We start from the raw sequence: 24,506 nt of genomic DNA, 5'->3' as shown, positions 1-24,506 counted from the left end.
CTTACTTTGTTTGCATGCATCTCTGACTAATGTTCTTCCATCATGAATGCTACAAAGACTCCTAACCGTCTGAGAATATTGAAAATTTATCAACACAATTTAATTTTTTTTATAGAACTAACTGAACCGATTTTTATGAACTATACCGTTTTGGAATTGTCGGAATGTTCGCTATCAGATGCTTCTTAAAAATAATTTTTCTGATTTTTATGGTCTTCAGAGAATGGCCTTAAAGCCAAAAAGCAATTGAGAAATGGGCGTTCCGCAACAAAGATAACTCATTTTGTTGAAGGTGTTTTGAAAAACTTTCGTTACACTAAGCATAACTAATCTAAAATTTTAAATTTAATGTTTAAATAATAATATGAGGAATCAAAAACGATACTTCAACCAACTCCGTTTCCGTTTATCGCATATGATATCGGAAAACAGAAACCTTAAAAATAAATTTTTAACTCAGTAAAAATTTGGCTGACATAAGGAAATTTCATTATTTCACCGAGATGGTACGATCTTTGTCAAAAAACGCATTTTTTTACCATTTTGTCTTCCGTCTAAATTTTGAAACACCAACAAAATTATACCAATATTTTTCCTTCATACATAGATAGTGAACATGTAGACCAGGGATGAGCAAAGCGCGGCCCGCGGGCCGCATGTGGCCCGCGAGACCCTTTTGTGCGGCGCGCGAAGCTATTTTCAAATTTTTATGCCTTAACTTTTTTCTTTAATGGACTGTTAGGAAAAATTTCATGACTTGATCAAATATACACTTATCTGCATTTGCCCCACAATCATTCGGATTACTAACTCTTTTCTGGTATTCTTAGAATTTATTATGTTCTGTTCAAAGCATAAATTCATTTTTTTTTTTTTTTGGCATAACGCTGTATTGGAGTTTTTTTCTTCATTCAGGAAACATTTTTCCTGATTATTTAACTCCTATCAATTTGAAAAGCAAAATCCATGAAAGTGAGTCGGAAGAGCAGCCAAAAATCGGAAGCTACACACGATCAAAGGAATTGAGGAGTCTGTTCGTGAAGTTATTATTTTCGTTTCAAGCGAAAATAAAGTTGTATGATAAAATATGCTTAGCAGATAATTTTCGAAAATTATTCCATCCAATTCGGCAAAAGCTTGGTCTGTTAGCATTCAAATACTGGAAGAAAATTTAAACTAAAAACTTGGTAATTTTTTTTTTTATTTTTGAATATTGACGAAAATTAGGAAAGTTTAATAATTAAGCCTGGGTGAACGATTTTATATTTTTATCAACGTGAATAAGCCGGCATCAAAGTTACCGACAAAAATTTTTAGTTCTTGATAAAAATAATAAATATATGAAATTTTTTGATTCAACCTAAAAGGTCGTTGATGATTATCTGTGATTTTTTTTTTTCAGAAATATGATAGAAAATTTGTAACAAACCTCAATAAATTGAGGTTTTTCACTTATGATTCGCATTTCACATTACCAAAGTCATAATATAGCTTTAGAAATCCTATCCCAATGATGTCTCAATAAGGTTAAAAATTAAAAAAATCTGAATAAAAATTCTAGAATCAAGAATGTAGTTTTGATGAAAGTTGGTTAAAAACATGTAAAATTAAACGTTTTTCTGTAATTTCGACAACTTTGCTCAACATCTCAATGCAATGAACTAAAACTGAACATCAATTTAAAAAATCGAAATTTTCACCGGAAAAAAATCTAGTCTTTAAGGTTAAGTTTCAATTGTGATTAGCAATTCAATGACCAACGCTTCGAATATATATTTTTCACACTCTTACTTATCACTGTGGTAAACTCCAGAAGATTTTTAAATGAAAATGATGAGGAATAATACCATAGATTTCAACAAGAATGTTGTTAGAATGAATGTTCGCCAAAAATTACCATTAATAATTGAAAGAATTTAAAAATAACAAAGATTTAGTGATGTACCTCTTCAATATCGGGTATTGAAAAAGTTATGTTGAATTTTTGTTTTTAAAAATGTGAATTCGTTTCAACTTTCCTTTTTCAGGTTTTTTTCGTAAAAAAAATTTTAGTTCAAAAAATGGCATAAAGCTCTGCTTATTATTAAAAATTTTATTTTTAAGAGCGGCTCGCCGACAAGATTTCAAATTTGAATTGGCCCGTTGGTTTAAAAGGTTGCTCACCCCTGATGTAGACGATTCTATTTCTATTATTTATGAAAATCGGTTCAGTTGTTTCGAGTATACAATATTTCGGGTCTATGTGACCCTAATCGACTATTTTTTTCTACCGTGCTTAGTTATTGAGCAAAATGTTAGCTATGACTAAAGTAGATTGAAGAAAGTGAACAAATTTGTAGGAATAATTGTAGGAGACATTGTTTCTGTGAAAAAAATACTCATGTTTTTTTTAAACTCAAAATTCCATTTAAAATGTGGAGATCAACAATTTCATTTTCACTTTTTATCCTATTCTGCTAATCGTTATTGCATAACATCATCATTTATTATTTATACTCACTTCAACATAATTGTAATTCTCATACACGTTGTACATAAACCACTTACATATGAACTTCAAATTAATAATTGTGTAGTTTTTTACTGCTCTTTCAATTGTTGAAAGTTTTTGGTTTTTACATCATTTCAGGAATTATATCTCTGTTTTTAAAGAGTATAATATTTTGTAAACGTATTTGATTGAAAATTTATCTTTTTCAACCCGAAAAATGGGTTCCCCTTCATAGTTTCCAAACTAGGATTATTGAAAAAATGCAGAAAATATGGTCTTGTTTAGCATAAAGCAACATATTCCAAAGCTATCTTTTTGTAAAAACTTCTTAAACCTTTTTTTTTTTTTATTCAACATATAATGACATATAAGTAAAGTTGCCGAATTCATAGAAAAATCTATAATTTCACAGAATTTTGAGTGAAGTTTCATCACAGAATCTGTGTCACAGAACACAGAATTTTGGAAATATTCACAAATTTAACAATTTAACATTTTTTTTTAATATTTAACGTATTTCCAAAATTATAAATGTTATGTCAACATAAATTTTGGATTTCTAACTTCGTTTTGGAAAAAATGCTATAATTGGTAATTTCAAATGATGTTTCTTAAGTGAAATGTATATAAGACTCATTTCTTCATGACTTTTCAAAGAAATTTATGCTGTTCCCATCACAAATAACCATCACAGAATTTCTGGGTAAAATCACTGAATTATTTTAGGCAACCTTGCTTATAAGAATAATATATCCAACCAGAATCCAATCGATCAACCGAATTGGAATCATGATCAGTTTTATTTAGTAGTCTTCTTATGGAAGCTTTGCGAGTTGCTTTTCAAAGACAATATAAAATCTTCAAGAAATAAAACAATGAAATTTTATACCAAGTTACGTTAAACTTTTCAGTACACCGTGTTTCTTGTAACCTTCTAATTTACAACTATTCCAGAAATTTAACACCACAGTAATATGAAATAGCCGAAATTTATTACGTAAATATTTTTTATGTACATACAATATAAAAAATCTCTGTTGTGTGATCAATTAATTTTCTATAATTAATAATATATGTTTTTACTTTCCAGATAGACGGGTGGCAGAACAAACCTCAGGTAAATATTTCATCCATCACGTAACAATCAATTCGTATGCATGACACCATTATTATTCTATCATGAATGTTTATTTAATTTTCAGCTATTCAGTAGAGTAATGATATCCTAGCAACATTTGTGACAAATTGGGTTATGTTAATCCTGTGCATACCTCAAATGAACCCTGTATCGTCAAATTCTGTCCAATAAAATCCGGCTAAAATAATTCCAAGCATGAATCTAGTCCGATTGAACGCGCGAACAATGCTGAATCATTTAGTTCCCCCATTCCTGCAACGAACCAAATAAACCATAATCTTTGCAGCAGCACGCCATATCAGTTTGCATCCATTCGGATGCATTTGTCACAATTCATAATAACGTGATTTGTACAATTGCCACACGCACAGCTGACACCGCAATCCAATTGGCCAATTTGTCACTCCAAGGCATTGACAAGTCGTGAGAGAAAGCGAGTTGCATCGTTTAATTCGATCTGTTAATTATTTTTTGTGAACCTTTTTCATCAAAATAAATTATTACAAGGCGAGCACCCTAAGCTAACGCGTTTTTCAAGTGAATATTTTCACTTGAAAAATATGATAAGTAGCAAAAAGACCTAATCAAAAAACTGGAGAATTGCGTACAGTAAGTGCTAAATATCCAATGGTTTTCAACATACAGGATAAGAGGATTCCTGAAATTAGTGCTCTTCGATTGATTAATTTTTAGCTCAAAAGTGTCGATTTTAGCTTCCAAGGCTTCTTGTAGAAGATGTCAGCAATTCTTCAGCACAGAATCAGTGTTACAGAACAAAGAATTCTTAATAATCACATAATTAAAAGATTTTTTGAATTTGGTTAAATTGTTTCAAAATTATAACTTTTGATGTCTTTAAATATTATGGATTTATTACTTTGAATTAAAGAAATATTATAACATTGTTAAAGTTATTGATATTCTGAACCAAAATGTACAAAATCACAGAATGTGTCATAATTTTTAATGAAATGAATATAAATAGCATCACAGAAAACCACCACGAAAATTTTGTGTAAAATCACAGAAAATCAGAATAATTTTTAACAAAAACACAGTTTTTTTTTTGACAACCTTGGTTATATCTATTGAGTTCGGACGAGTTCAGTTACTTACTTTACAGTTTTGCAATCAGAAAGATATCACCATTCAAACAATATCTAATTCAAAGTGGCCAATTGTAATATTTATGGGGTAAATGTCTATAAAATTGAGAAAAAAAATGAAATTGTTATGCTTTTTTGAGCGTAATTATTACTATCAGACTGCAACATTTAAGAATATTGTGTGTATGTATACAATAGTAAAAAAAACTCAAATGAAATGCGCGTTTCGAGCAAATACTCAAAAACACGGTTTTGCCAAAATTGAAACTGCCCTCGTGTTCCCATCTTGCCTTTACGTTCCTTACTTATTTTTATGCTATCACTTGTCAAGTCAACTGTATTATTTCTTCTTCATGATGCGTGATAAGATGAAATAAATCCATTAAAACCAAAAGGCCAAGATATTTTAATACACATTGATACCAAAATTTCTGTTCGTAATTGAGCCAAAGGATTATATGGCTCAAAAAGTTACCAAAAGTATAGTATTGGATGATCTCTTAAAAGTTCAAACCTTGTTTTTTTTTGAGTCCTTATCTATACGAAATTAATGTGGCGACTTTTTGCAATCCAGCTAAATCCGCTGTGACATTTTGATGCCCTTTAAGTATCGGTTTGAAATGTTTCTGCCATTAAATTGGACTTTTCCAAGTGTACAACCTGTTCTTGTGTTAGATTGGAGGTTCAAAAGCGGTGGTTTTTAAACCGTAAATATGTCGAAAGGTTGTTCACGAATTAATATAGACAATGATTGTTAAGTGTTGAAGAACTTTTAAAGAACCTTAAAATCCAAAATTCCTGCTAAATTTCGCCCTGAGATTTCATACACATTTTCATAAACACCCAATGAACAACCAACTTTACCAGCAGCATAAAGATCATCATGACGAAGCTCAATGTGTTAGCCTTTCCAAAATCAATAAAACGGAAGATCATATTTCATTGAAACCTTCATTCAAACCGAGCTAAACATCCGAGATGAGCAACTACAAAACAACATCTCATTGCCTGTCAAACCGTGAAACATATCAATCTCATCCTCGGAAACATGACTCCAGTCAGCCAGTTTTCCTGACACCTCAGATTCAGGAACAGAAAGAGCGTGAACGAACAATCGACATACGATCGCACCCCGTTAAGAAGTGAACGCGCTTCTCCACCCATCTTTCATCCATCACACGTTTCCTGGCCTACCTTTTCAGTGGGTCTGAAGTAGCAACATAACGTGAACCCGCCTGATGAGATCAAAACAAAACGATGACTTTTACAGTCTTACGACATTTTGGTAGCGATGCGGTGCATCCATCAGTCATATTGGTTGGAAGGAAGACAGATGAAAGAAAAAGGAATATTGTATATTTGTAACCCAAAACAAACTCTTCTGCTCTTAATGATATGGCAAGTTAATCTGGCCCGTATTCGACTTTGGAACAAGTGGAAATATTTCTGCTACTCATCGTCTTTAGGGTTTCTAAATGGATTTAAAATATTTTAAAAGACATAAGGAATGGGAGAAATCAACTGTTGGTGGCGAAGTTCGATTCTTGGTTCTATATCCCATGTAAAGTATTTGTGTATGTTCTATAGTCTCAATCACATATATTTATATCTTTAAAAAATCAATTAAAAGATAATTTAAAAAATTCAAAAAACAATTCAAAGAGTTTCTTAACCCAGTAGTGATTCTGATGGACATTCTATAAGATTACTTGTTCGTGAAAAGTTGGTACGTTACTAATTCCAATACGATATTGAATCTGAAAAAAATCGTTCATGTTGTAAGAAAGTGATTGTTGTTAAATAACCATGAACGTCTCAGAATCTTTCCAAATCGTCAAATTTTAACTCCATGAAGACTTAAAAGGGCAAAATGGCAGGTCAAGAATTCGAAAGAAAAAAACAAAGCGACAGTTAAAAGAACTAGAAAGACAATTATAGATAAGAAGATTTTTGACTTGACTCCTATTAAGTGCCCAGGAACCTACAAAGTATTAAATAATTAGATGTTATAACCTGCAAATAATTGGAACAAGTTATTTCTACTAAATTTACATGACTTATGACGTAATGTTAATTCTCGAAAGGAAAAAATGACATTGTGAATTTACATGACCATAACAATGAAACCGTTCCGGATCATTATTCCTTTTTAGTTTTTGAATCATTGTTTTATCAATTTCTAGCCATCAGCCTTGTAACAAAGCATGACAATGATTAACAAAATATTCATAATGGTTAACCTAACCGAAATCCACGAGCTCCAGATTTGAAACAGCATTTTCTTGGCGCATCAAATTGAACTTGCTCCTTACCGGTCGGCCGTTCGGTGTTTGTTTGTGAAACGATTCTGCTACAGGGTGTATCTGTTTATTTTTAGTTTCGTTAATACTTTTTGGATGGATGATTTTGAAGACATTTTTTTCATTTCTTTTCCAAACGATAGCACGAAGTTTATCCAGTATGTTTTTGAACAATATTACTTGTTATTTGTTCGTTGTACATTAAAATATGCTTTGCAAAATGATGGAATTTGTGGAAGAGGTAATGGAACTTGTCATTTGTTTGTTTGAATATTAAACAAATCCCAACGATTCACTTGTAGAAAGATCTTTTAACCTGATTTTATTTTAGATTTAAAGTTTATACTTAAATCCAAAAATAGAGAGAAAAAAAAATTTCTTGTGCTGAAATTTTGGTAACAACAAATTGAGAACATTGTTGACCTTATTATGCAATGTTTTATTTAAACAATAAGTGTGCCTTTCTTGTGCCATTCATTTTTAATTGTAAGATTTCATATAAACCTTATCGGTTAGAGTTATTATTATATATAAAAAAATAGAATAAGGGAATAGAGGTGAACTGTAGCTTTGAACAAAATATCACTTCTATCCAATAAAGTAGATATATGAAATTCTATCGAGTTGTATACTATTTTGATTTTTTTTTTTACAAAAAGGCAATAAAACATTATTTATAAATGTTGTGAACAGTTTTAAAAGATTTTCCCTTTTTATATTAATAAAAATCGGCAAACAATTAGACACACCCTGTGTGCGACTGCAATGTTTTCGATTCCAAACATCGTTTCAAGCAAAAGTCATGTAAAAATACAACAAATTGATCCGAATGAGAAATGCATGGTTTTTTCAGGGCTGCGTTATAATATACAACACATATGACTGAATTTTACATGAAATCAAACTTTATATGACATGTTAAGCTCAGATTTTTTTTCTGTGTACAGTTCACCTCTAGTCCCTTATTCTATTTTTTATATATAACTAGCTGATCCCATACGAACTCCGTTTCGCTTTCAACTTGGAATATGTCATGAACAGTTTGTATGAAAGTCAATAGCCAAATATTTTTCAGATGCATTTCCGAATTGATTGTAAAGTTATAAATGCAAAAATATTTGACGAACACCTCTTCTGTCGAGTCGATCGTCGCATAACAACGCAATTATTACCAAAAAGTTAAACTCCTTTTGGTGGCCTTTTATACAATCTTTGATGTCTGAAGTCGATTGTCCGTCTCTGAAAACTACCGTGTGCCAATTTTCATCCTTATCCGATGTATAATAACGACGATATTTCAAAAATATTGTAAGGTTAATATTGACGACCCCATTGCCGGCCCCTTACGCTGAATTCAATACCTGAAATCGATTGATCGGCCCTCAAAACTCTCGTGTACCAATTTTCATCTAAATCCGATGTATAATAACAACAATATCGCAAAAACAGTGAATAGTTAAAATAGACGACCCCTTAGGCCGACCCTTGATTTTAATTTGGATAAGTGAATTCAATTGTTTGTCCCAAAAAACTCCGATGTTCCAATTTTCAACCCAATCCGATGTATAAAAACGAAACGATGACTAAGATATTGAAACCTTTAGCAGGCCCCTTATTTTGAATTTGATACCTCAATTTTTTACAAACATCATTTCTTAGGAAGCTTGAATAGATTTGGCCTAATAGTTTTATCTTCAAAAGATTAAACTGCTTTTTTATCTTTTCCATCCCTTATCTAATGAAAATATCTGTTGAAGATTATCCCACTTTTCAATATGGATGATTCCGTTGAGCATGTTGGAAACTCACTTTGCATGTTTTTAATTGCATGTGTGTGTTTTTTTCGCATTTCAATTTTGTACTGTTTTATTATTAGTTTACCTTAAATGTTGGAAGTTCTACTAATAGTTTTTTGAAGTTATCGAAAACAAATCATCTCGAAAACACCATGTTTATATCATGAAAAAGGTTTTTTTGAGCTCTTTTTGTTTTTTTTAATGGGCACAAACATCCCATTAATAGATGGTAGAATCGACCACATTGGTCATCAATGGTAACTTAAAAGTTAGAAATTGGTCAGTGAAATCGAATTGTATAAAACTCAAAACCTCAAATTTTATTATCTTATCAATTTTCTAATCCCCCAACAAAATGCGTTAAAATCGCAGCCTTGAACTCATAACTCTTAATCTAAAAAAAATTTTTTTTTCTCTATGAGGAATTCCAAAAATATAAAAATGGTTGACCCTTAAAGCCCCCCAGCCGCGGTAAAGAGCACTTTGAAAGCCACTACTAATTCTAGTCAATATATTCCTACAGGCTAGTTTTATTTTCCAATCAAAATGTAGGCTTATAATTGCATCCAAATATCTCGTAACGGTAGCATGTGCTTTGAACAGTAGTAGGTACAAAAAACACCCGCCAAAATTTTTACTTTCAAATTTTTAATGCTGAGCAAGCTTTGATTTGCTATCCAGTACATGTAAGCTCTGGATGGTCGTTTCTAATAGCCTGCCTATGGTGATGGTGAAAATAATCCCGCCAACGAAACGAACGGAAACGAAAGTCGGTTCAAAAAATGGGTGCCATGACTTTTGGTTCGGGGGAATAAAACCGTCGTTGTATGGCCGATTGCCTTCAAAAGGGGTCATCCGAAAACCTAAAAACATTTTTCATCATTCCTGGTCCTAATGAGCACCCATGCCAAATTTCAGCTCTCTAGCTCTTAAGGCAGCTGAGCCTATTGAAGACAAACATACAAACAAACAAACGGAAATTACTTTTTATATATATAGATAATAACTCTAACCGATAAGGTTAATATGAAATCTTACAATTAAAAATGAATGGCACAAGAATGGCAAACTTATTGTTTAAATAAAATATTGCATAATAAGGTCAACAATATTCTCAATTTGTTGTTACCAAAATTTCAGCACAAGAAAATTTTTTTTCTCTCTATTTTTGGATTTAAGTATAAACTTTTAAGCCCAAATACAATCAGGTTAAAATATTTTTCTACAAGTGAATCGTTGGGATTTGTTTAATATTCAAACAAACAAATGACAAGTTCCATTACCCCTTCCACAAATTCCATCATTTTGCAAAGCATATTTTAATGTACAACGAACAAATAACAAGTAATATTGTTCAAAAACATACTGGATAAACTTCGTGCTATCGTTTGGAAAAGAAATGAAAAAAATGTCTTCAAAATCATCCATCCAAAAAGTATTAACGAAACTAAAAATAAACAGATACACCCTGTAGCAGAATCGTTTCACAAACAAACACCGAACGGCCGACCGGTAAGGAGCAAGTTCAATTTGATGCGCCAAGAAAATGCTGTTTCAAATCTGGAGCTCGTGGATTTCGGTTAGGTTAACCATTATGAATATTTTGTTAATCATTGTCATGCTTTGTTACAAGGCTGATGGCTACACACAAAAAAAAATCTGAATTTTACATTTGATGTAAAATTTGATTTCAAGTAAAATTCGGTCAGATGTGTTGTATATAATAATGCAGCCCTGAAAAAAAAACATGCGTTTCCTCATTCAGGTCTATTTGTTGTAATTTTACATGACTTTTGCTTGAAACGATGTTTGGAATCAGACACGTTGCTGTCGCGTACAGGGTGTGTCTTATTGTTTGCCAATTTTAATAAATATAAAAAAGTGAAATCCTTTTAACAATTTTCGCCAAAAATAAATTATGTTTTATAGCATATTGTAAAAAACACACTTTAAAAATAGTATATCTATTACTCGATAGAATTTTGTAGCCTCTATTGGAGAAGTGATATTTTGTTCTTAGCAACAGTTCACCTCTTGTCTTTGATTCTTTGTATTTAAAAAATATATAAGAATAACTCTAACCGATAACATTGATTTGAAATCTAACAATTATAAATGCATAGCACAAAAAGTAGTAAACTTTTGGTTCAAATAAATATAGCATGAAAAGGTCAACAATATTCTCAATTTGTTGTTACAAAAGATTCAGCACAATAAAGTTTTTTTTTCTCTTTATTCTTCGATTTAAGTATAATTTGAGAATTCAAAAAATCAAGTTCTTGGATTTGAATCGTTTTGAATTGTTTAATATTTATACAATTAAAATATAAGCTTCATTACCCCTTCTCTACATTCCATAATTTTGCAAAGGACATTTCAAAGTACTACGAACAAATAACAAGTATTATCAATCAAAAAAAATTCTGGATAAACTTAGTGCTACCTATTTTGAAAAGTAATGAAAAACTGTTTTCAAAATCATCCTTCCAAAAAGTATTAACGAAACTAAAAAAAAAATCAGACACACCCTGTAGCAGGATCGTTTCACAAACAAACACCGAACGGCCGACCGGTAAGCAGCAAGTTCGATTTGATGCGCGATGAAAATGCTGTGTCAAATCTGGAGCTCGTGGATTTCAAGTAATCATTAACATTATGAACATCTTTTAAACCATTGGCATGCTTTGTTATTAAGCTGATGGCAAGAATTCGATAAAATAATGATTCAAAAACTAAAAAGGGATAATGAGCCGGTACGATTTCATTGTTATGGTCATGTAAATTCACAATAGCATTTTTTTCGTTTCGGGAATTTACATTACGTCGTAAGTCATGTAAATTTAGTAGAAATAACTTGTTCCATTTATTTGCAGGTTATAACATGTAATTATTTAATACTGTGTAGAAATTGATAAAACAATGATTCAAAAACTTAAAAGGAATAATGATCCGGAACGGTTTCATTGTTATGGTCATGTAAATTCACAATGTCATTTTTTTTACTTTCGAGAATTAACATTACGTCATAAGTCATGTAAATTTAGTAGAAATAACTTGTTCCAATTATTTGCAGGTTATAACATGTAATTATTTAATACTGTGTAGCTTTTATTCCTTGCCGTATTGCAGATGATTCTGATTTTATTTTTTTAAATTTTATATACCTTAAGGTTTCCAGTTTGACCGGTTTTATCCGGGTTTGCTCGGATACTTAAAACAAAAGTTGGGAAAAGTACAGTCCGGCAAAAAAGTATTGTATTATAAAAAGTTTTTATTTTGACATTCAAATCAAATATTTGTACCAAGTTTTATAAAAATAATTCTAAAGGATTCTTGGAAGCCTAAAATTGAATTTAAAATCTGCTGATAAATGTTCGTGAAAATACTAAATTTTTAAGTTTTTTTTCTTGATTTTTTCGAAAAATTCTTGGAATTTGGCAAAACTTGCCCCTATATTGCCCGGATAAAGGCAACAATTTCAAAATGAAATGCCTGGATTTTTCCAGGTTTTTAGAAAATTGGTCCCGCCCGGTTACGTGCTGGATCAAATCTGGCAACTTTAATATACCCATTTTTTTAAAGACCGCCAAAGGTGTAGAAAATGCTCTAAAAATTAACAGAGATTTGATTTTAAATTGATGAACATAAATCCATTGAACTAAATATCTTAAAGAATAAAATAAACTTGCTGTGACCTTGAACCATATTTTTATCTCTTTTTTTGGTAATGATATTGTACAGTGTTGCAAGAAAAAAAAAATAGTAAAACATTTAAACGAACGGGTCTTATTCTGCGAGACACGTAGCGTGACTCGCTAAAATTCACTTGACATGTCGAATGATTTTCGATTGCTTCTTTGAGTACATCAGGAAGGGACTTACGTTTCAATAGTAACCTTAATTTTTTTTTTCGTCAACTCGATTTTTATCAATTTCAAGAATGTAACATGTTTCTGCTTTATGACAAATTGTTTTACAAAAAAAAACCAATGCGAAAATCAGATTTTGATTACTCAAGAAACAAATAATACGTTTGCATATGAATTTAATAGTCACGAATTTTCAAGGAAACACTTGCTCAAAGTCAGATCTTCCTTCGTGATAAAGGGGATATTTTAAATTGAGGTTACACAAAGCTAGCAAAAATTATGACTAACCGAAACCGTGAGTTTCTATTCCCAAGCGTTGTACCCAAAGTAAATTATGGGTACTAGGAAAAGAAAAATATTGTGTTGCGTATTTTTTTGTTACTTTCTTCACTTAGCTGAGAACTGCATTCTGTCACTAGAACATATAAACATAAAGAGCACATCTTCATGATAGTCCTTTTTATTGTTTTTTTTTTTTTAACAGTGTCGCCACGGTTCTCTGTTTCCACGGATATTTCTTAAAACTTGGTTTATTAAGAAATGGGACAGTTACGAATGCGTGTAACTCACAAACCAATCGTTTGATCGAAATACTTTCTATAAAGATAATCTTCATGAGAAAATGTAAAAAATAACTATTTATTGTTTTTTAACCCGCATCCCGCACCCGCACCCGCATCATCCGCATTAGAGTGTCATTTTGACACAGTTACAAGTTTGAAGGCTTGTAACTTTTTTCAGAAGCTTCAAAATACAATAATTTTTTCGGGGACCCTAAATGAATTCAAAACTTCTTTAATATTGTATCTTTACTTTTTTTATGGACGAACCCTGGAAGCCTGGACAAAAAACTCCCTTTTCCGACTTAGAGTGTCAATTTGACACTCCTAAAGTAAAATCTATCTAACTCGTTTGAATTATTAAAAATTTCATATAAAACTTATATCCATAGAAACCTTGTTATGTCAGTAAAATATGTTTAGAACATTATATATAGCTAAAACTTCTAGTTGTCTCGTTATTCAGCATGAAAGAAAAAACTCCGAAAAAACATGCCTCAGGAAAACTGCTGTATTTCATGTATTACACGTCCAAAAAAATATTTGTCTTATGCATATGAAAGCTGAAGTTAATGTCTACATCATGAAGCCAAGAATTTTTTTTTAATTTTTTTTTAATGAAATGGTCGCAGAAAGTTCATAAAAGTGGTCTGAAAAACCTACTTTTCATTCGATTGCTTGTAAATACTGTTTGGGCAATGGTAGAGTTTGAAAAAATATGACTACAAAATTAATGAAAATTCTAACATTTGGCTGTCTTTAGATTTTCCATGCAACAAAAATTGAATTTACTGGAATTTTTCAAAGTTCACTACTTGACTGCATTATTATTTTGTCTGTCGGCTTCGCTCTCTGACCATTTGTCCCGCACCGTATCATTGTCTCGAAGAAGCAAAGTCGATAGGCTGACTTTGCATTGATCTATACAATGATACAAATGGTCTTGTGCGGCAAGAAGTTTTCTCAAATGACGCTCTTGGCTCATTTTCAACACCTATCATGTTTCCAAATCTAATCTATCCGTCTATAATATTCATTACTTTCATTTGAAATTCTTCCTATTAGAATTTCAACTTCGTCCAATGTGTATTTTAGGTGGCTGCATCCTTCTGCTCCAATGTTTGCCACTTTTTGGTCCAGTTTTTAAAGGTCCATACATTTTCAAGAAACTGAGGGCAATTTAGTGGATCCAACTGTTTCGAAACTAACAAAATTTGAATATTTTTGAGCCACTTAATAGCGTTTTTAAGGGAATGTCTGGTGGCAAAATCTGAAAAAACGAAATAAAACCATCATAAGATTGAACTTAAGGTATAATCGATTAGTTTAGATCGTAGGTTACTAACGGTACATTCATACATACATGTTTTTTATTCACAGGAGCAGAATTTCATGTTTGAAGAACAATAAATTAAAAAAAACTTTTTTTAATGTGAATAGTAGACTGGCCCAATTTGTATGGGATGATTTTTACAACATTTTTTTCAACGCGGCACCCCCTAGATTGGTGCATTTAGGTGAAAAAATGACTTTTTGAAAGTTTCAGGTCATTTGGAAGAAGCACGAGCTGGCGCAAAGGACTTGAAATTTGTATGGAGATTTTCAGCAAAATGTATGAATAATCGACATTCTTTCACTCTTTGTGTTCTAAAATATGTTAACAATATGCTAGAAAGCTCAGAATTCCAGAAATTGTAGTTCAAACAATGACAAACAAGTTCGTAGAAGATTATGACGCGATACGAGTTGACTGTGTTGAGTTATTTGCAATTGAATGCGTGATTTTTTTTTCGCGTTTCATCGATATATCGTGAACGGTGTATAGGTGGATTATAAGTACTAACTTGATCGCATTGTCACACAATGAAAATAACAGATAGAAAGTTTGTGTTCTAGGCAAAATTATAGCTTATTTTTTAACAAATATCTGCAACAAAAAGTTGAAAGAAAGGTTACAAACTTTCTATTCGTTATTCTCATTGTGAGACGATGCGATCAAGTTAGTGCAATTATTAGCCCATACTCCGTTCACGATATATCTAACAAATGCGAAAAAAATCACACATTAAATTGCGGACAACTCATCACAGTCAACTCGTATCGCATCTTAATCTTCTACAAATTTGTTTGTCACTGTTTGAACTACAATTCCTGAAATTCTGAGCTTTCTAGCATATTGTTAACATATTTTAGAACACAACGAGTGAAAGAATGTCGATTATTCATACATTTTGCTGAAAATCTCCATACAAATTTCAAGTCCTTTGCGCCAGCTCGTGCTTCTTCCAAATGACCTGAAACTTTCAAAAAGTCTTTTTTTCACCTAAATGCACCAATCTAGGGGATGCCGCGTGGATTATAAGGATTTTTTTTAAATTCCTGAAATTCTGAGCTTTCTAGCATACTGGTAACATATTTTAGAACACCAAGAGTGAAACTGTGAAAGTATGTCGATTATTCATACATTTTACCAAAAATCTCCATACAAATTTCAAGTCCTTTGCGCCAGCTCGTGCTTCTTTCAAATGACCTAAAAACTTTCAAAAAGTCATTTAGGTGAAAAAAAAAAAATGCACAAATTTAGGGGGTGCCGCGTGGAATATAAGGATATTTTTTGTTGTGGGCCAGTCTAGTGAACAGCGATGTATAACACCTATAGCTTTTTTGGTTGGGGTGTTCCATAATAAGTTAATTACAAGTTTTATTTTTTTCGAAAAATTATCGTTTTTTGCCATTTTTTATCTTGATTTTACAGTACCTGTATATGGTATATGGTATGGAATATGCTACCTCCTACATCTTCAGCTGAACTTATTTTAATCAAAGTGACTACTTTCCATAAAATGTATAAAAATTTCAGTGAAAATTACATTTTCCATTTTTGTATGCCTGAGCGCAACGATAGAAGCGTATACAAGTTCAGAAGTACAAACCAACTGTTTTAACTTTACAATTCATTCATGAAATCTTAATTTAACGTACCGATAATGTTGTATTCATGTGACAGATATTTAAAACTTGAGACCCGAGAAACCTCAACATTCACTTCGATTAATTGAAGTAATGTAAAAAATGATGCATGTCATGAATAAAAAACTGCAGATAAAAGCAATCTTCAAGAAATCAATTTCAATCTCAATTTTTTTTATTTATGTTTTTTGTCAACATATTTTAATAAAACATAAACTTAATTTCATAAATAAGTTTTTAAATTTTCTAATATCTTATATCTAAATCCTATTCACAAAACTCCAATTTTTATAATGAAAAAAAAAATTATCTTTTTATTCATATTGTTATCAATTTAAAATTATTATTTCAAATTTTAAACTCTTTTTTGCAATTCGAAAATTTATAAGTTTTAAATAAAAATTAAATTTCCATTTTAAAATATTCAGATTTTGCCTAAGGGGATTTTTTTTTTATTATCTGACAATTTGCGCCGGGGGTCTTCAGATTTTCCCCAAAATTGAAAATTTGGTTCATTTTTGCGACTTAAAAACACATGTATTTTTTCAGATTTCTAACATTTTTATTTTTTGAGTTAGCTTCGGTTAGATTTTTTTGTAAATAAAAAATAACCATTTTTCAAAGCTACATAACTCTGTTGTTTCTCAACGGAAATTATAAAATAGCACATCAAAATGCATTAAAATTTTATCAGCTTTCCAAACAGAATAGTTGAAAAAATTAAATAATGACCTTCAACATGAAAAGTTGTAAATAAACTTTAAATGGCGTCTAAACGTAACGTCTGCACCACCGAATATTTTGCAAAAAATACCATTGTATAGCTCGATTCATGATGCAACTTTCATCTGAAGACACCAAAGTGGGACATTAACACCTTGAAGAGTTATGAAAGAAATAATGACAATAAATCTCTTTTTTTGCATCGAACACAAACAATGGACGAACAACTGCACTCACATATGGAGATAGCAAGCACTTCTAACAACATAGAAACAAAAGAACTTACCAAAGCAGATAAAAAACACTACTTTTTCGCTTTGTAGAGTGTTTGCAGCAAAACTGACTTTAAATTTTAACCAAAATTCTGAGTATCGTATTGATTATGTGATATAACAAATAATGGGGATGTTGCTTTTACAACCTGGTCATATACTATATAATTTATTATTTTTTCGATCAAAGATCATTGTGAAGCATAATCAATGCCAATAGTAGAAGCACTGAACATACTGACTAAACAGTCGATTTCGTTTTTTGGATAATTTACGCACTCTGGAATTGATAGTACGCAATATTGATTTCAGAGTGCGCATCGATCGATTTGAAGAAATGCTATCCCAGTTAGAAAGTGCCACCCGACTTTCGCAAAAAAACAGGCAATTTAGACGGTAAAATCGTGCAAAACAGGTACATTTTTCCTACAGGGCATTTCTACCGGAAAAATTATAGGTTCGCCACCTGCCGTCGGTATTGCGAACCTGCTAAATTTGACGAAAAAAATTAGCCAGAAAATGATCGAATTTTTGTTCTAAGTGTCCTGTCAGTATGATCAGTGGTAGAAGGTTCAGTCCCTGTGTTTGGGATCACAAAAATGTGATTTAAAAAAAGAAATATAGATGTGCTTTACATAGTTTTTATATCGGGAGCTAAGCACTGGACACCAAAATCCTTTCCCATTGATCAAAAAAGTATGAGAAAGTGGCACAAATGTTGTAGAAATAATCAAAGAGCTCAGTATGGCCAGTCCAGGCTGTAAAATGATGAAAATATGATACTTTTACCGTATTCGTTTTCTACATTCGCCCAGTTTTGAGGTTTACCATACTAGAACGAACATAATTCGTCGTCAGTGTTTTGCTACCTCGATCGCTCACAAACGAATCTTCAGTGTTCCACCGTCCATTTTAAATCAAATCTGGGGAATTACGGATGCAAAACTTAGCGCATAAACTTCTAAAAATGACAGTAAAATGTGCATAACTTGTTGTGACCTGGTGCAAAACTGGGTATAAACGAATACGTTATTAGATTTTTGGATATAACATGAAGGCAGTTAAGCCACTGACCATACTGACTGGACACTCGATTTCGTTTTCTGGATAATTTTTCCAACAGTACGCAATGTCGATTCTAGAGTGCGCATCGATCGATTTGAAAAAATGCTATCCCAGTTAGGAAATGCCACCCAACTTTCAAAATAAAACACGCAATTTCTACGATAAAATCGGGCTAAACAGGACCATTTTTCCTACAGGGCATTTTTTGTCAAATTTTTCAGGTTCGCCACCTGCCGTCGGTATTGCGAACCTGCAAAATCTGACAACAAAAAATTAGACAGAAAATGGTTGAATTTTTGTTCTAAGTGGCATGTCAGTGTGGTCAGTGGTTAAGCTGCAACAATCTGCCGCCCCTTCTTTCATAACAGTCCCATATACAAAAATAAGCAAGCGAGACAATCAGCATTTTCTGTTTTGGAATATATTTTTAAATTGTGACCACCACTTTCAGCATAAACGAAAATCGTTTCTAGGTTGCCATAATAAGTCGTTAGACCTGAAATTTTCGAAATTGGATTATTGGTAAGGTCGAGAGCACCATTTTTATTCATTATGGAACTGTTAATCGACTATATTTGAAACATTTTTCGAATCTACTAGCATAACAGTCTCAAACAAAATATATTTTTCTCACCAAGCTACTTTCTAAGACTTAAATTTGATCATTTTTGAAATTCTAAATACAATTGTCAGAAAAAGAAACATACTTTTGCAAAAAAATATCATGAATTCCACATTGTAAGTTGAATCTTTTTACGATTTTTGATTGCATCCGATAGTTTTTCGCTCAGGAAGTCATTCCTAAGAAAGTTAGACCTGCCTTCCAAAACTAGTGTGCATCATTCGACATCAAGTGAGTTAAAAAAATGTTTAAATGATTCAAAGCAATAAACCAAAGACTATTTCGCCGAAAGAAACATTGAAAAGTAACCAAATCCGTGGTATTTCACATATGGGACTGTTATTCAGGTATATTTCTAGGTATTCTAGAACTAAACCTCTTTTTTTAGTCTTTTATGTTGAAGCCTTATGTTGACCTAAAATTACGAAAATTCATATGGGACTGTTATGCGAGTAGGGGCAGTCTGAAGAGGACGAACAAATATTGTTTTTTAACCAGCATTGATAAGTTCTTTTGTTTCCATGTTGTTAGAAGTGCTTGCTATCTTCATATGTGAGTGCAGTTGTTCGTTCATTGTTTGTTTTCGATGCAAAAAAAGAGATTTATTGTCATTATTTCTTTCATAACTCTTCAAGGTGTTAATGGCCCACTTTGGTGTCTTCAGATGAAAGTTGTATCATGAATCGAGCTATACAATGGTATTTTTTGCAAAATATTCGGTGGTGCAGACGGTACTTTTAGACGCCATTTAAAGTTTATTTACAACTTTTCATGTTGAAGGTCATTATTTAATTTTTTTCAACTATTCTGTTTGGAAAGCTGATAAAATTTTAATGCATTTTGATGTGCTATTTTATAATTTCCGTTGAGAAACAACAGAGTTATGTAGCTTTGAAAAATGGTTATTTTTTATTTACAAAAAAATCTAACCGAAGCTAACTCAAAAAATAAAAATGTTAGAAATCTGAAAAAATACATGTGTTTTTAAGTCGCAAAAATGAACCAAATTTTCAATTTTGGGGAAAATCTGAAGACCCCCGGCGCAAACCCGTCAGATAATAAAAAAAATCCCCCTAACTCAAAAAATCTTAATCTAAGATTAGATTTATGATGAGCCTGCGATTCAAAAAATAAATAAGTTTAAATTATTTTAATATTTTTAAATCGACTTTTTCGAATCGATCATGATTTTGAAAATCATTTATAGAAATTCGCAGAACATAGCAACTTCTACAAATGAGTGTGCAGGAATAACAAAATTTTGTAATTATTTTCAATCGATTTTTCCTTAAATACAACTGAAAATATGCATTGAAAAGAAAAAATAAAACAACAAAACGCTTTGTTGAACCAGAACCCCTTTTTTTGTTTTGCTTGTGTACAGATTTCAAAGTTTGAAGTATTTTTCCCCTATGTTAGACAGGTCAAGCACTTTTTAAATATAATTATAATTTTTTTCTTCAAGTTGTACTATACTTGTAAATTTTCCAATTTAAGGACTTAAGTTATTATTATCATTATTATTTTTTGTGCATTTTGTTTGTCTTTTGTATGTGTTTTATTTTTATTTGGAAAGTTTTAAATTGAATATCAAATCACTTTGCTCACAACATGTATGTTTTTATATTGTTTGCGGTTATGTAAATTGCACTGCTGCACGAGTATGCGTGAAAAGTGTTAAAACTAGAGGTTGAACCTCAACCCGTTTACCCTTAGTTGGCGCGCTAGTGTGATGTCGCCAAAATTTCAGAGAAGCCGATAGGATTCGTTTGAACTCAAATTTAATGCACCGCTGAGCGTAGAATAAAAAAAAATTACATACATAGGAGAACACAAACATATGATGATGACAAAAAGGTGAAAATAAAACATTAGTAAACATCGTAGTTTGTAAACATCTGAGCAAGCAACGGTAAGCAGTCATTACTGCTTCGAAGCTATCAAACAAAACCGGGTAGAGATTTTTTTTTCGGCAGTATCCTAATTGCAAGTCATCAATTCATTACCAGGGAAAATCTTAGAAACAGCAACGACCTCCACAAAAAACCCAAGCTCTACGAAAAAGTTTGGTAAAAAAAAGTTCCTCATTGGATAGGGTGCTTCTTTGCATTCGAAAAAATTTGATTGTTTCAAAACTTCCTTAAAAAATTTTTTTCCAAAGTGTTCAAACTGGAATGAATCTTTTAAGTCAATCAAGTTATTTTTCGATTTGAATCTTTCATGCATGCATGAAAATGTTATTGTTTCAATGTTTGGTTCTGATCACATGAATGATAAAACAAAATTCGCCCCACCCTACTGAAGGAAAGGCCGAGTTATGTCTTGTCGACATAACAAGAATTGCTCAATCAAAACAAACTACTCCCCTCAATTCTCCCCTTCATACAGCTGAAGGCATTTCATTCCCATGTTGACCCATTCGCTTTACACATCTGTTGGTACGATACTTTTTTTACTTCTCAAGATGGGAATGGCCGAACCGCTCCATCACATTCAAGTTAGCATCATTGTGGCTGGACAGTTTCTTTTTCACTCGATGCATCCATGTCATCTTTCAAATTTGAGGTAATCATATAAATTGTATTGGACACGGTGTCTCTGGTGGAACGATTTTATTTATCGAAAATTAGCATCGCTAATTTTTGCACCATTCGAAAGCTGGGACTTTCCCCTTTCATTTGAGCCCAAATTTGAAATAATCCACCGGGGGGTCTAGAACATTTTATTTTTTTGAAGATTTTTTAACCTTTTTAACGGTTTTTTCAAAGTCAAAATCGTACTAATCACTGTGAAAACGATTGTCTTTCCCTTAGCGCAAATCCAACATCATATGTCAGTAACATGATTTAATAGGAAATTTCCCTGGCTACAATTTTGTAGAAGACATCAAAGTGATACAAATTGAGAGAAAATAGTTGGATTAGTGATTATTGGAAGAGTGATTATTATTTCATTTGAAAAATCTAATAAAATTTCTCACCACTGATTGTACTAAGACCAGAAAAAGTATTCAACGAGCTTAGTTATTGATTGTTGAGTGTATCAATGTTCAAAACGGTTTATTTACATTAAAAATCAATCTTTTACATGCAATTGATCAGGATCATCTGAAGTTATGAACATTTTTATGGTTTTATTATTCCGGAACAAATATCAAATTCTTTTTTTTTGGCACTCCAATTTTTCTAAAAATCCCTAAGTGGGGAATAAATAATGTTTAAGGTATTTTAAACAAAAATTTGATACATTCTTCGAAAATTAAAACAGTTAAAAAAGCGAAAGCCAAACTGAAGATGCTGGGAGTAATATCACCTGTCGTTTAGAATTTTTTTTGTTTAAATGTTTGATCTTAATTTTCTCAATTGTTTGATTTTGTGCAATGTAGATTGTATACAAGTTTGTTGCAAGCCAGCTTTGGTTCAATTTTTTTTCCAATGTATTGAAAATTTGAATTAATTTCTATTTTTAATCCCCCCCTTCTCTCCTACTCGCGATGTTTCAACTCCTAATGACAAAAGAAAGATTTCAAATTTGTTCTGGCCATATAAAAAAAGTCACCTGCTTGACTAAGATTAGGTTATTCATTTCATACTTTGGGCAAAGTTACATTTTGAATAAGTTCCTTATCTGGGCAAATATATGTAGAAAAATTATTTTAAGCATTTTAAGCCACTGCTTCAAATACTGTTTAAGATAAAAAATCTGATGACTTCAGATCTGAAAACTTAAAGTGAATTGAGAGAATATTTTCAGATAATAGTATTACAACAAATCGACCTTTTAAAATTGTTGAAAACAAAGTTGATGTTGAGATTTTGTAATCTTTTTTTCCTTTTTATAAAAAAAATCAATGAAAGGTAATGAAAGATAAGGTTTAGTTCATGTACGTTTGAGAAAAATGAACAATCTCGAATTTTTGCTTGAAAACTTACATAAACTCGACCACATTCTTACATACACGAGTGCGAGTGGTTCCAAAAACACTAATATTTGCAATCAAACATAAAGAATAGATTGAGTTTTTTTTTAATTTTATATATGACACTTTATCATGCTTGTGATACCCTTGTTTAAGGTTTAACAATCAATCAAAAGTAAAAAGTGTGAAAACCTTCAGAAATCATCAAAAAGAATGAAAGATTTTCAACCAAGATGTTTGATTTTGAAATTCAGGTGAATTATTTGAAATTTGAGCTTAACTGTAAGCAGTAAATCTGATTTGTCTCCTAGTCCCAAATGTTTGTTTAAAAAGTGTTTAATCTAACTTAGCTCAGAATATAAATAACTAAATTTTCAAGATAGGTGGGAGACCCTAGAAATGCTCATAACTTCAGATAATACTGATCAATTTCATGTAAAAGATTGATTTTTCAATGTAAATTAACCGTTTTGAACATTGATACACTCAACAATCAATAACTAAGCTCGTTGAATACTTTTTCTGGTCTTAGTACAATCAGTGGTGACAAGTTTTATTAGATTATTCAAATGAAATAATAATCACTCTTCCAATAATCACTAATCCAACTCTTTTCTCTCAATTTGTATCACTTTGATGTCTTCTACAAAATTTTAGCCAGGGAAATTTCCTATTAAATCATGTTACTGACATATGATGTTGGATTTGCGCTAAGGGAAAGACAATCGTTTTCACAGTGATTAGTATGATTTTGACTTTGAAAAAACCGGTAGAAAGGTTAAAAAATCTTCAAAAAAATAAAATGTTCTAGACCCCCCGGTGGATTATTTCAAATTTGGGCTTAAATGAAAGGGAAAAGTCCCAGCTTTCGAATGGTGCAAAAATTAGCTATACTATTTTTCGAAAAATAAAGTTTTCTCCCAGAGACACCGTGTGGATGTCTGTTGACTGACAACATGGATTTCAAACAGATCATATAAAGATTTTATTTAATCTTTCTATTTATACGTTTCTGATTTTTTTTTTAAATTTAAAAGTATGACTTATTCCTCTTGTTTTTTTATTGAGTCAATAAGTCAATCAACATGAATCTATTTTTTTTACTACATCGAATATAATTTCATTGGTCTTTGAAATCTGCGTCATCAATTCGACAGATCGTTTGATGCAGAGAACCTTTACTCTACCTTTACAATTCGACTCAGATAAAACTGAATGACAAAATCAATCTGGCTGGTTAACCTTTCGAAGAATGATTTTCAAAGACCAGTTTTTGTATTCTAAAACACGGACTACCCTAAGAAGATAGCGCCAACGTCATGCTCTGAGGGTTTCACGACTTAGCTACGATACGATACGAATAACGAATGAGTGTTATTAGACCATTAGGTCCGGGAAGATGCACTTTGAATCGAGATGCGGTTCCCCTCAAACTTCTTCTCAGTTGCATCTGCCCTCCATTTCACCAGTTTATTGGCATTAACATCATCAACACTATAATGGCGAATGTTAATATTTTTAATCACCAGCATCCCAACTCGGTTGATGCTCGACCGTGATGCAACTTCTAAGCCAGTTTTATTTAGAGTCCCGGTAGGCGAGTCGATGACCGATAAAAATTGGTGACTTAGAAGTAATTTTAACACCGATAAAAAAATTACGTAAAATCAAAATA

The 24,506-nt window shown here is 31.7% G+C and overlaps 1 protein-coding gene across 12 annotated transcripts in view; it reads left to right on the top strand.

Moving 5' to 3' along the window:
• LOC129748243 (mucin-2-like) overlaps positions 1 to 24,506 on the top strand; it is a 578,750-nt gene that overhangs the window by 462,642 nt on the left and 91,602 nt on the right. For 5 of the 12 annotated variants that reach the window (XM_055742782.1, XM_055742784.1, XM_055742781.1 and 2 more), the window contains exon 4: positions 3,582 to 3,608. The exons of the other annotated variants lie outside the window; for them this stretch is intronic. The gene's annotated coding sequence lies outside the window, so the exon portion shown is untranslated. The remainder of the gene's footprint in view (positions 1 to 3,581; positions 3,609 to 24,506) is intronic. 12 annotated transcript variants of the gene reach the window in all.

Source organism: Uranotaenia lowii, chromosome 2 (genome assembly GCF_029784155.1).
Source record: "Uranotaenia lowii strain MFRU-FL chromosome 2, ASM2978415v1, whole genome shotgun sequence".
Taxonomy (NCBI): Eukaryota; Metazoa; Arthropoda; class Insecta; order Diptera; family Culicidae; genus Uranotaenia; species Uranotaenia lowii.
The sequence above is the reverse complement of the archived record's forward strand: the minus strand, read 5'-3'. Positions and strand labels throughout refer to the sequence as shown.